This window comes from Macrobrachium rosenbergii, chromosome 34 (genome assembly GCF_040412425.1).
Source record: "Macrobrachium rosenbergii isolate ZJJX-2024 chromosome 34, ASM4041242v1, whole genome shotgun sequence".
In the NCBI taxonomy this organism is placed as follows: domain Eukaryota; kingdom Metazoa; phylum Arthropoda; class Malacostraca; order Decapoda; family Palaemonidae; genus Macrobrachium; species Macrobrachium rosenbergii.
The window spans coordinates 2,228,497-2,242,446 of record NC_089774.1 but is presented as its reverse complement, the minus strand read 5'-3'; the positions used below and the strand labels follow the sequence as shown (position 1 = coordinate 2,242,446).

Sequence of the window (13,950 nt, the reverse complement as noted above, 5' to 3'; positions counted from 1 at the left end):
ATTCGCGATTTCAGCTGAACTGACTTCTTTTCTTTCTTTCTCTTTTCAGACCTTTCACATCAGATCAAAACCATGTAAGTAAACCAGCAATTAACACGAGATTTTACTTTGCCTCAGTTGTTATAAATGTTTTAAAAAGCGTATTTTTTTTACTGCACATTATATTTTGCAGTGTATATATATAGGTATATATACAACACGTACATGTATAAATTTGTGTGTGTGTTGTATGAGAGAGAGAGAGAGAGAGAGAGAGAGAGAGAGAGAGAGAGAGAGAGAGAGAGAGAGAGAGAGAGAGAGAGACTAATTCCATTTCAAAATGTCGCATCAAATATTAAACCTCGTTGTCTTGTAAAAGAATAAAACCCAATTTTCAAATTGCGTGGGATTTTTCATGTTTTTTTTTATTTAATAACTGAACTTCCTTCTTCCTTGTTTAGATTTGAGTCTGGTACTCCTACTATATCGGTCTTTGTTGGGCCTCATAGTGACCCATTACCTCTTGCACCATAAATGCCCTGGTACCGTATGTTAAGTTTTTTTCCTACAAGAAGGTTATATCAGCCCTCAAGTTTCTTATTGCAAATTTTTAAAGTTTTGCAATTCTCTTTCTTCGTTCTTCGTGGTCTCCTATAACCTTCTCTTTTTCAAGAGGCAGGTTTGCCTTCGGGATTCATCCTCCTCTCATTTCCGTCCCAACTTCCTTTTCCTGTGTTCTTCGGGTCTGGGCTACAAAAGGGCACGAGGTAATAGACTTACGTACTTTAGGAAGAAAGGTTATTGGAATATGTGATTTCTTAAGCTGGGATTGAATGATCGATTGATGCGGTACAGTGAGCTGGCGTCACCTGGAGAAAAGAAGGATGATAATTAAATGAAGCTTAATTATTTTTATTATTAGAAAATTAAAAATAACCGTCTTTATAATGATAACAGATCTGTTATAGCGCATAATTGAAATACTTCGAAAATATAATCGTTTTTGATTAAAGTGCCTTAACCTTTACTCCTGGTTTAAGAAAACCTTCTACAACAAAGTAGATCACATTCAACGGAAGTCTTTCCTATGTTATAATAACCCCTCCTGTTATGCGCCTGCCATCGTTGTGAATTGTTTTCTTTAGAGGTACATTCTGCAGGGAAAGGTTATTGAATATGCATGCACTGTCCTGTCAGTACAGAAGTTTACCCACGGCTTATACGTGCGTGCTGATGTCAGTGGAGGTACCTGGCATTCTCTTCTGTGAGAGTTGCCAAGAGTTGAAAGTGACGGGAATTATTATTATTATTATTATTATTATTATTATTATTATTATTATTATTATTATTATTATTATTATTATTATTAGGGTGCTTCTAGAGACAAAAGGTAACAGTCTGTGTCAGTCATCTTTTAACTGAGTCAGCAAGGATGAATATGTTCATTATTATTATTATTATATTATTATTATTATGTTATGTTTAGTGAATGACTTTTTCATACATAGGCCGTTGGAATGGGCATCCAAACAGTGGAAGGACGTGAAAGTGAGAAAAGTAATAGTTCCATTGAGAATGAGTGAAAGTAAAAACAGTGATCCATTTGAGACAGATCCTGATTTTTTCTTTGTTTTGAACGAAATGTGGAAATTGATCCATGGCTTCTGTAGCCATGATTTACCTTTTGGGACGTGATCTAGAAGTGATTTTTTTTTCTCGACATGATCCAGCCGGGATCCTTGATTTCTCTTGGCTGTGATCCGGAAGTGGATTGCATGATAATTGGACGCTATCCAGAACAGAGCCCCAGACTCTGTAGGTATGCTTCACAGTGCACATTAGGACGTGGATTAATTTTTTTTATTTTTATTTTACACGGTCTACAAGTCACTTCAACCCTTGGAAAAAATTTTCTTTGCTTTTCTTGTTTTTGTTTAGATGCATCAATAGAATGTAGGTTAATAATGATTTTTATTTGTTTATTTTCTCTCTCTCTCTCTCTCTCTCTCTCTCTCTCTCTCTCTATCTGCTGAGATCAATAGCATTCGACTGACGTATAGTTACCGTATTCACTGCTGAGGCCAATAGAGGCATAATGGATTTCAAGGAAACGCACCCATTGTGTCCCTGCCTCGCTCGTGTATCGCATATGCGTCTTCTCGGATGTGAGCTGAGGGCGCTACCACTTTGTGCGCGCGCGCGCACACACACACACACACAGCCTCACTGGTAACTTAAAGAGGCAAATATATAAAGAATTGCATTTCATAATGAACCTTTCAAGCCGACCGAAAGTTATCCGGTCACTGAAAACGACTTGAATGATTCTTCTAAAAGGGTACAGAGGTAGATAAGTCCTTTTGAACTCCCTTGTCTAAACATACCCGTCCGGCCACCTTTTCTCACATGAACTTTCGGTTTTGTAACCTAATTCCCCTCTACCCCACCCTATTCTGGAAAACTTTAGAATTCTGTTACTGCTTTTGTTCTCCCTGAATCCTGCAACCTGTGTGCAGACCATCACGTCCTCTGGGATCAAGACTACTTTTCATCCCAATTCTTTTTCTTGTTCTCGTCGGCCCTGGGCAGGATAGAGACACCTGATCGTCCATCTCACTGGGTTGCATATCTCGAAGAAAAATCGAAATCAACGAACCCACTGATTGCGCAAACGGATCTACGTATCGTATCCCGCGGTCGTCTCCTCGTCGTCAACCTCTCTCATATTTCTGAGAAGATTTGGCCTTCCAAAGTTAGTTGGCTGCGCCATTAAACATTTAATGAGCGCTGTTTGATAGTTCGACCAAACGTTGGGGGCGGGGGGGGGGGGTAGCCGTGGAAAGGATGGGGAGAGGAGAGGGAGGATGCTGTGGGTCTGTTGGGGGTGGGGGGGTGGTGTGGTAATAAGGCGTGATCGATCGATTTAGACGATGTCTTACTCGCCGGCGATTTATGGTGGATAAGATATCTTTATATCTTTCTTATCTTTGCCAGCGAAGATCGAAGGATGTTATTATTTCAGCCATGTCTGTCTTATCTGCCTGCCGGGTCTGTCTGTTTGTTTGTCATGTCTATCTTCTAAATACCGTAAGTGTTACTCCATTGACTTTAGACTTACATGGAAGCACTTAACACTTTTTACTCTGGTCTTGAAGCATCATTGTGAATCACTTTATACTTGCAACGGACTGTTGAACTTTGTTGCAAATTTTAGGAAATTTTTAATGCACCGCGTGAAGATTTATGCAGCTCTTAACCTCATGCCAATCTTGCTACTGGCTTGAATGTGCAATTTCTCATGCGCTCACATGGATGTCTTGAAAAGTTTTGGAGGGATTCCGAATAAATTCCGTGTGAGGAATGCTATGGGCCGGTGAGGAATCAAACAGATTTTGAGGTGGACCTGAATTCCGATTCAGGGTGGTTTAGTTTTGTTTGTTTGCCAGAATGTCTACCCATAGCCTATATCTTAGAAACTGATGGATAAATTTTGAAGAAATTTGCGGAGAGTTGTGGTATGGGCCAGGGAACTATTGTTTAGAAGTGTCTGGATACCGGTACGGGTCCAAGGTGTTTCTCAAGACACCTTGTACACAAGGTATCTTGAGAGAGTTATGGATTTCGATAAAAATTTGTAGTGGGGTGCACAAACGGCCAAAGTTGAGCTGATTAGACTTTCAAATGGATCTGGGAATGACAGGTAATTCTGAAACCGAATCAGGAACTTACCCCAAAAAAAGCCCTTACTATGAAGAATACCCAATTGTTGTCTAAAGAATACCCAAGTTTTGTCAACGGATTGTATTGGTTTGTGATGTTGCATTTTGCTATTGATTCGAATTTTCCCTTTTCAAAATTATCTTTTTAATTTTTTCTCACAAGTAAAGGTTGAAATATAAAAGTGATTTATGGTTAATTTTAGTAATTCGTTTGGGTGTTGCCTGGGAATTCCCCCTCCCCTCCCCCTCCGTCCCCTTCCACCCATCCCTCCAAAAACATTTTCTTTTCAAAGGACAGAGAGTGAATTTTTTTAAGTGAATTACGGCTGATTTTGTTAATACGTTGGAGGGTCCCAAAAATGAAATAAAATGTATTTTGCAACTTAATTAATAACAATTCTGAAACCCACTCAAAACTATTTTTTTTGTGTGAAAAACAAATATTTAATTGTCTCCCTTTTTCACCAAAAAAGTCGTCACATCAAATGAAAAGTGAAACACGACAGGTTTTGGTAATGTAGCCCTAAAAATTCATCCTAAAAAAGCTGTTATCCACCTTACCCTAGAAAAGAGAAGTAAATATTAAAAAAACAACAATTAAAAATGATTTAAAAAAAAAAGTTGTTGCAATATGTATGGCTGTAGGTCCTCATTATTCTCCGAGGATTTTTTCCTGAAAAATTAAGACTTTGTAAACTGAAACCCTCAGGCTTTCGAAATACGAGTTTCTATTTTGTAAAGACTGGATTGAAACTCGGGAAAGATTCCTCTCTCCTTCCATCCTGTTTGAAAGAAAAAGAGCTGAGTTTTTATACTAATTTGTGAGCGTGTTATTGTAAATTTCCGTCCTCCTGGAAAATTTGATTTTTGTTGCTGAATTTTTGAGGACTGTTGTACAAGTAACGTTTGGATATTTTCTGGTGATGAGTTGCGATTTTAACCCAAAAATGCCTCGCCAGGGAACTCTTATTTTTGATAACGAATTATAGAGGCATTTTGTTATAAATATTACTGTTGATGAAGGAATTACCTCCCCCAAAATTTTTATTATGAAAATGAATTACTGAAATAATATTTTTGACCTTTGTTCTTTCGTAATACGTGTGAATGTTAATCAAACATGGCCTTTAGCAGGAAAACATTTTAGATTAAAAACGAACATTTTTTAAATAGAACTAATATTTGTTGCTTATTGTATTGGTAGATCCAAATACTACCTCTTCCAGTTTATTTTAATAAAAGTGATATTTTATAAATGGAATGATCTTATTAACCTTCTCCGAAAAAATCTTAATTTCATGAAAATGAATTCTCGAATAATGTTATGAATCAGAAAGTTTCTTCTCCCCGCATCGCCTTCGAAATAACCATTTTTTTCCTTAAAGAAAAAGCTTTGATATATAAACTGAGTCAGGTTATTTAGTTTATGATGGCACATTTGCTGTGATTCCACGGAACCCAAAATTTCGCCCATAAGAAAGGTCTGTACAAAGCAACAAAGAAAGGGAATATTTCCCCTACCTGCCTGTTTTTTTTAGACAGAAATTTGCCAAACGAAATTGGGGGATAGAAATACTACTGTACATGAGGCCATTAATCCAAAATCTAGCAAAATTGGCCACAAAGGAAAAATTTTACGTTAAAAAGAGAATAAATAGACGGAATGGGAGCATCCATTCCTCTTCGGAAATGTTTAATCAATTTTGCTTTTTATTGTGGAATTTTGCAGGTGAATATGGAAAGGCTTTAGTAATAGGTCTGATTGTTTTTGTTCCATATTACCTTCGATTACTCCGCTCTAAAATTGTAAATCGCAGGACACACACAAAAGGCGTTCGACCCTTTTTTTTGTGGAATTATGTAACCCCATTCCATACTAGAAATAAACTATAAAAAATGGCAAAATTCGCAGCTAGGATCATCTATTTTTTAAAGACTTTTTACCGGGAGATCTTAAATTATGATCCAGATAAATACATAGTTGTGGATTTTAAGTGCCCAAAAAAAGCAATATCAAAATGGAATAATATATATATATATATATATATATATATATATATATATATATATATATATATATATATATACTGTATATATACGGTTTTTGTTCTAGAAATCTTGTAACTTTTTTTTTTTTTTTAATAAATATCTCCACTAGACACCATCCAATTAGAATGAGGTTCTGTTAGTAATTTTACTAGTGCACAGAACAATTGTGTATGTGATAAAGTTAATATATATATATATATATATATATATATATATATATATATATATATATATATATATATATATATATATATATATATTGATATATTGATTGTTGCCCTTCCCCTCCTCGTACAAAATAACCTTCAGAAACCCAGTCACTGCCGTTTTTTTTTTCCAAGAAAAAATTTTTTTCCTGAAAAATTAAGACTTTGAAAACTGAAGCACTCAGATTTTCGTATTTTAAAGTTTCTATTTTGTAAAGATTTGATTGGAGCTCAGGAAAGATTCCTCTCCTTTTCTCCTGTTTGAAAGAAAAAACGCTGAGTTTTTATACTAGTTTTTATACGTTTGTTTGATAAACGTTATCATTTTATTGTAAAGTTCCTTCCTCATGGAAAATCTTGTTTTATGGTACCGAATTTTTTAGGATTTCTTTAAGAATGTTTGGATGTTTTTTGGCATGAAGTTGGGATGGTAATCCAAAAATCCATTCCGAGAAAATATGATTTTTCGACACGAAGTCTAGGGGCATATTGGGATAAATATTGCTGAAAAAAGTATTTCTTACCCCCGAAATTTTATTTTTAAATTATGAAAATGAATTTTTGAAATAAGATTTTTGACCTTTGTTCTTTCGTAATACGTGTGAATGTTAATCAAATGTGGCCTTTAGCAAGAAGAAATTTTAGATTAAAAACGAATATTTTTGAAATAGAACTAATATTTGTTGCTTTTTGTATTGGTAGGCTAGGTCCAGATACTACCTCTTCCAATTTATTTAAATGAAAGTAATATTTTATAAATGGAATGATCAAATTAATCTTCTCTGAAAAAATCTTAATTTCATGAAAATGAATTCTGGAATAATGTTATGCATCACTTTGAATGTTTCTTCTCCAATCATCGCCTTCGAAATAACCATATTTCTTTTTCTTAAAGAAAAGCTTTAATAATTCAACTGAGACAGGTTATTTAGTTTATGACGGTACATTTACTGTGATCCCACGGAACCCAAAACTTCGCCCATAAGAAAGGTCTGTACAAAGCAACAAAGAAAGGGAATATTTCCTCTAACTGCCTGTTTTTTTAGACTGAAATTTGCCAAACGAAACTCTGGAATGGAAATTGTACATGAGGCCATTAATCCAAAATGTAGCAAAATTGGCCACAAAGGAAAAACTTTCTGTTAAAAAGAGAATAAATAAACGGGAATGGGCGCAACCATTCCTCTTCGGAAATGTTTAATTAATGTTGCTTTTTACTGTGGAATTTTCCAGCCGAATATGGAAAGGCTTTAGTAATAGGTTTGCTTGCTTTTGTTCCATATTACCTTCGATTATTCCGCTCTAAAATTATCAATCCCAGGACACACACAAAAGGCGTTCGACCCCCTTTTTTGTGGAGTTATGTAACCCCACTCCATACCAGAAATAAACTATAAAAAATGGCAAAATTCGTAGCTAGGATCTTCTATTTTTTAAATACTTCTTACTGCGAGATCTTAAATTATGATCCAAAAAAAAGTATACCCTAGTTTAACCAGACCACTGAGCTGATTAACAGCTCTCCTAGGGCTGGCCCGAAGGATTAGATTTATTTTACGTGACCAAGAACAAATTGGTTACCTAGCAACGGGACCTACAGCTTATTGTGGAATCGGAACCACATTATAGCGAGAAATGAATTTCTATCACCTGAAATAAATTCCTCTAATTCTTCATAGGCCGGTCGGAGAATCGAACGCGGGCCCAGCAGAGTGCTAGCCGAGAACGATACCAACCCGTCCAATGACGAACTTAAATTATGATCCAGATAAATGCATAGTTGTGGATTTTAAGTGCCCGAAAAAGCAATATAAAATGAAATATATACATATATATATATATATATATATATATATATATATATATATATATATATATATATATATATATATATATATATATATATATATATATATATATATATAGAAATAATCAACACACAATCACGTGTGGAACAGAAATAAATTTCTGACTCACATCAGGATCGAACCCAGGTCTTTCAAATGAGGGACCAGAGCGCTGCCAACCAGGCCACACAAGTCATAAAAGAAGTTGGAACCTGAGTACCACTGTACCTAAGGCATTACCTGGGCAGGCTAACTGCTTGCTCACCAGCGTGTTTTCCCTAATTTCCCGACTCAGCAGTGAACCAATTGACGGCATTTCATTCGAATTATCCCTTCTGAGGGAATATGATAGAAATCCAACATACAATCACGTGTGGAACAGAAATAAATTTCTGACTTCCATCAGGATCGAACCCAGGTCTTTCAAATGAAAGACCAGGTTCCAACTTCTTTTATGACTTGTGTGGCCAGGTTGGCAGCGCTCTGGTCTTTCATGTGAAAGACCTGCGTTCGATCCTGATGTGAGTCAGATATATATATATATATATATATATATATATATATATATATATATATATATATATATATATATATATATATATATATATATTATATATATATATTACCCTTCAAAAGCCCAGTCACTGCCGTTTTTTTTCCTGCAAGAAAAATTAAAACTTTGAAAACTGAAACACTCGAATTTTCGTATTTTAAAGTTTCTGTTTTGTAAAGATTTGATCGGAGCTCAGGAAAGATTCCTCTCTCCTTTTCTCCTGTTTGAGAGAATTTTATACTAATTTTTATACGTTTATTTGATAAACGTTGGCATTTTAATGTAAAATTCCGTTCTCCTGTAAAATCTTATTTTATGTTACCGAATTTTTGAGGATTGCTTTAATAGTAACGTTTGGATATTTTTTGGTAAGAAGTTGGGATGTTAATCTAAAATGCATTCCAAGAAAATCTGACTTTTGAACACGAAGTCTAGGCGCATTTTGGGATAAATATTGCTGACAATAAAAGTATTACTTACCCCCAAAATTTTATTTTTAAATTACGAAAATGAATTTTTGAAATAAGATTTTTGACCTTTGTTCTTTTGTAATACATGTGAATGTTAATCAGATATGGTCTTTAGCAGGAAAATGTTTTAAAACAAAAACGAATATGGTTGAAATAGAACTAATGTTTGTTGCTTATTGTATTGGTAGATCCAGATACTACCTCTTCCTTTTTATTTTAATAAAAGTAATATTTTAGAAATGGAATTATGAAATTAACCTTCTCCGAAAATAATCTTAATTTCAAGAAAGTGAATTAGGTAAAAAGAAATTGGTTTATTTTGAATGTTTCTTCCCCCCTCATCGCCTTCGAAATAACCGCCCCCCTCCTGTCTGAGGAAAAACTTTAATATTGAAACTGAGTCAGGTTATTTAGTTTATGATGACACATTTACTGTGGCGCCACATAACCCAGAATTTCGCCCATAAGAAAGCTCTGCAAAAAAAAAAAAAAAAAAAAAAAAAAAAAAAGACGGTGGTGGGGGAATATATCCCTACCCGCCTGATTTCTTTAGACTGAAATTTGCAAACGAAACTGGGGAGTGGCAGTAATACACGAGGCCCTTAATCCGAAATGTCGCAGAATTGGCCACAGTGGAAAAATAATTTTTTTCGAAAAGAGAACAGATAAACGGAAATTGGTACAGTCATTCCTCTTTGGAAATATTTCATCTATTTTGTGTTTTATAGTGGAATGGTGCAGCCAATTATGGAAAGCCTTTACTAAAAGGTTTGATTGTTTGTGTTCCATAGTACCTTCGTTTATTCCTCTCTAAAATTACCTATCCCGGCGCACACAGAAAAGGCGTTTGACCGCTTTTTCATTGTGGAGTTATGGAACCTCACCAGAGTCCAGAGTTTGTGAATAGGCTTGGCTTTATTTTAATGTTGGTTTTTCTACTGCGAGCTCTTAAAGTATAATTTAATATAATACTTATTTATGGCTTTCAAATGGCATAAAAAATCTCTATAGAAAGTGAAAACAAGTAAAAAAAATAGCCGACAGTCTCATCTCAGTTATATAATATATATATATATATATATATATATATATATATATATATATATATATATATATGTGTGTGTGTGTGTGTGTGTGTGTGTGTGTATGTATATATATATATATATATATATATATATATATATATATATATATATATATATTATATAATATATATATACATATATATATATATATATATATATATATATATATATATATATATATATATATATATATATATATATATATATATATATGCAAACTTCATTGGTTGCTTATCTAGTTTCTCTTTTAACTGAGGAGGAGCAGGGCCAATTAGCTACCTTTATTATAGATTTTTTATTGAGTAAAATAAGGGCAATTTGTTAAAGCATTTCATCCAGTGTCAAAATTCCTCGGATAAAACTGGTGAGGGTTAAGTGGAATAGTTGATTGGTATTTTTTTAATATAAAGTTTTATGGAAGGGGAGGAATGTGAAACATTTGGAACAAGAAACAAGTATGTTATATTGATCGATTCCGTTTCAAAATTTACAGCTAAAATAAAAAGTCTATAAAAATTTTATTACTTTCACAAATATATTTTTAAATCTGCAAATACGTTGGGACAAGTACTCAGTTTTACTGTAACTGTCCTTATTTGGTTTAAACATGTCATTTCACGGTTATATATATATATATATATATATATATATATATATATATATATATATATATATATATATATATATATATATATATATATATATATATATATATATATATATATATTTATATTTATATAGATACTGTATTCATATATATATACACACACACACACACACACACACACACACACACATATATATATATATATATATATATATATATATATATATATATATATATATATATATATATATATATATATATATATATATATAATTAATCGTGAAATATTTAAGCCAAATATGGAGAGTTACAGTGATTTTCCCAATATGTTTGCAGAATAAAAAAGACATATTTGTAAAAATAACAAAATGTTCATATACCGTATTTTAATTTTAGCTGTAACTTTTGAAACGTAATTTGGTCATTTTTATATATTCAGTTATTGTCAAGAAAGCCTCAGATTTATCCCGCCCCCTCCAAAAAAAAAACTTTATATTAAGAAAGCAATGTTTCACGTGACCCCTATCAGTTTTATCCGAGAAATTTTGAGGCCGATTAAAATGTTTTTATTAACAAATTGCCCCTAATTCAACCCCCAAAAAATCTATTAAAGAAAAAATATCTAATTGGACCTATTCCCTGCTCAGATTTTAAAAATTGCTGTCAAAGTTTTGGCCATTTAGCCCTCCCGCGCCCCGAAAAAAATCCGAGTTTCCCTAAAATGAAAAAAAAAACTAATCGTTAAAAAACCGAGAATATTGGAAACCGAATTACAACCGTTTTCTGATTATATATTGTAATAATAACTAGACCTTCAATTGGATGGAGGTCGCATAGGGTGGTTTCTGGTACGTATCGACCAGCCCAGCGCTCACAACTCCCCTTGGGCCGGGTTGGACCTTTCAACTTTAAAACTATCGCTCCTCCGTGCGTGTGCGTGCGTGTGCGTGTGTGTGTGTGTGTGTGCGTGTGCGTGTGTCCTGTCTACCGTTTAGGGTTTTCCGTCTCTTTCCGTCTGTCTCTCTTCGCGTGCAAATTTGCTGAGTTTATGTTTATTAAATTGTTCTCTCTCTCTCTCTCTCTCTCTCTCTCTCTCTCTCTCTCTCTCTCTCTCTCTCTCTCTCTCTCTCAACATTTGCGCAATCCTGGAGACTTGAGGTTGTGCGTATTTCACATTTCATCTCTCTCTCTCTCTCTCTCTCTCTCTCACCCCGTTCATGCTCAACTGTGTAGACCTGACAGTTTATAATTTTTCTTTTATAATTACGTCGATGTGTAACCTATGAGTAGATGACTCTATGTGTCTCTCTCTCTCTCTCTCTCTCTCTCTCTCTCTCTCTCTCTCTCTCTCTCTCTCTCTTTTCAGGCCTAGATCTCGAGAATTGGCTGACCCTGCACCAATTCTTGGCGCCCAGCTCCCCGAGACACGACAAGTTCCAAAATATTATGAATCAATAACGTTGTCGCTTAGCTTGTAGTGGAATAGCTTAGAACCCGTTACCCTCCCGAGGAGAAGATGGGAAAATTACAGCATTGTGTTTGAGTGAAAAGGGAGACATACCTACTGGGTATATTTACAATAAAAAAATTTTTTTTTTTTTATCCTAAATCCCGAATTGACAGACAGTTTAATGGCCATGTGGCCCTTAAAGGTTGAAACACTGTTATTCTAGGAAGACCGAAGAAGATATGGAATTCCAGTCTGGCAAGTAAGCATCCATCAGACCGTACTGCCAGAAGATTGCTAATTTCTGGAATTCTTCTATCTTAGAATTGTCAGTCTACAAGACCTTGCCATCCGAGGAATGCCAGTTTCTGAAACTTGTCGAATTTGAGGACCGCCATTTTCTTTTAAGGATTGCCGACTTCCGAAACCACAATTTTTAGGATTGCAAGTTTTCGGAACCGAGAAATTTGAGGATTGCCAGTTTCCAAAACCGTGAAATTTTAGGATTGCCAGTTTCCGAAACTGTGAAATTTGAGGATTGCCAGTTCCTGAAACCGTGAAATTTTAGGATTGCCAGTTTCCGAAACCATGAAATTTTAGAATTACCAGTTTCAAAACTGAAATTGGAGGATTGCCAGTTTCCGAAACCGTGAAATTTTAGAATTACCAGTTTCCAAAACCGTGAAATTGGAGGATTGCCAGTTTCGGAAACCACGAAACTTTAGGATTGCCAGTTTACAAAAACATGAAATTTTAGAATTACCAGTATCCAAAACTGTGAAATTGGAGGATTGCCAGTTTCGGAAACCGTGAAATGGGAGGATTGCCAGTTTCTGAAACCGTGAAGTTGGAGGATTGCCTGTTTTATAAACCGTGAAATTGGAGGATTGCCATTTTTGGAAACCGTGAAATTGGGGGATTGCCATTTCGGAAACCGTAAAAATTGGAGGATTGCCAGTTCCCGAAACCGTAAAATTGGAGGATTGCCAATTTCCGAAACTGTGAAATTGGAGGATTGCCAGTCTCCGAAACCGTAAAATTGGAGGATTACCAGTTTCCGAAACCGTAAAATCGGAGGAATGCCAGTTTCGTAAACCGTGAAATTGGAGGATTGCTAGTTTCAAATACCGTGAAATTTCAGGATTGCCAGTTTCCAAAACCGTGAAATTGGAGGATTGCCAGTTCCCGAAACGGCGAAATTGGAGGATTTCCAGTTTCCAAAAACCGTGAAATTGGAGGATTGCCAGTTTCCGAAACCATGAAATTGGAGGATTGCCAGTTTCGGATACCGTGAAGTTGGAGGATTGCCATCTCCAAAACCGTGAAATTGGAGGATTTCCATTTTCTAAAACCATGAAATTTTAGAATTACCAGTTTCCAAAAATGTGAAATTGGAGGATTGCCAATTTCAGAAACTGTAAAATTGAAGGATTGCCAGTTTTGGAAACTATGGAATTGGAGGATTGCAGTATTGGAAACCGTGAAATTTGGGGATTGCCAGTTTCGGAAACCATGAAATTGGAGGACTGCCAGTTTCGGAAACTGTGAAATTGGAGGATTGCCAGTTTCGGATACTATGAAATTGGAGGATTATCAGTTTCCGGAACCATGAAATTGGAGGATTGCTCATTTCCAAAACCGTGAAGTTGAAGGATTGCCAGTTTCAGAAGCCATGAAATTGGAGGATTGCTAGTTTCCAAAATCGCGAAATTGGAGGATTGCCAGTTTCGGAAACTGTGAAATTGGAGGATTGCCAGTTTCGGAAACCGTGAAATTGGCGGATTGCCAATTTCGGAAACCGTGAAATTGGAGGATTACTAGTTTCGGAAACCGTGAAATTGGATGATTCCCAGTTTCCAAAACCGTGAATTTGCCAGTTTCCGAAACCTTAAAATTGGAGTATTGCCAGTTTCGAAAACCGTAAAGTTGGAGGATTCCTAGTTTCCAAAACCGTGAAATTGGAAGATTACCAGTTTCCGAAACCTTAA

At 35.1% G+C, this 13,950-nt stretch overlaps 1 protein-coding gene across 1 annotated transcript in view; it reads left to right on the top strand.

Annotated features, from left to right (window-relative positions):
• The window catches only part of Syn2 (Syntrophin-like 2), a 484,285-nt gene that overhangs the window by 90,929 nt on the left and 379,406 nt on the right, over window positions 1–13,950 (top strand). The window contains 1 exon segment of the mRNA XM_067133611.1: window positions 50–74. The gene's annotated coding sequence lies outside the window, so the exon portion shown is untranslated.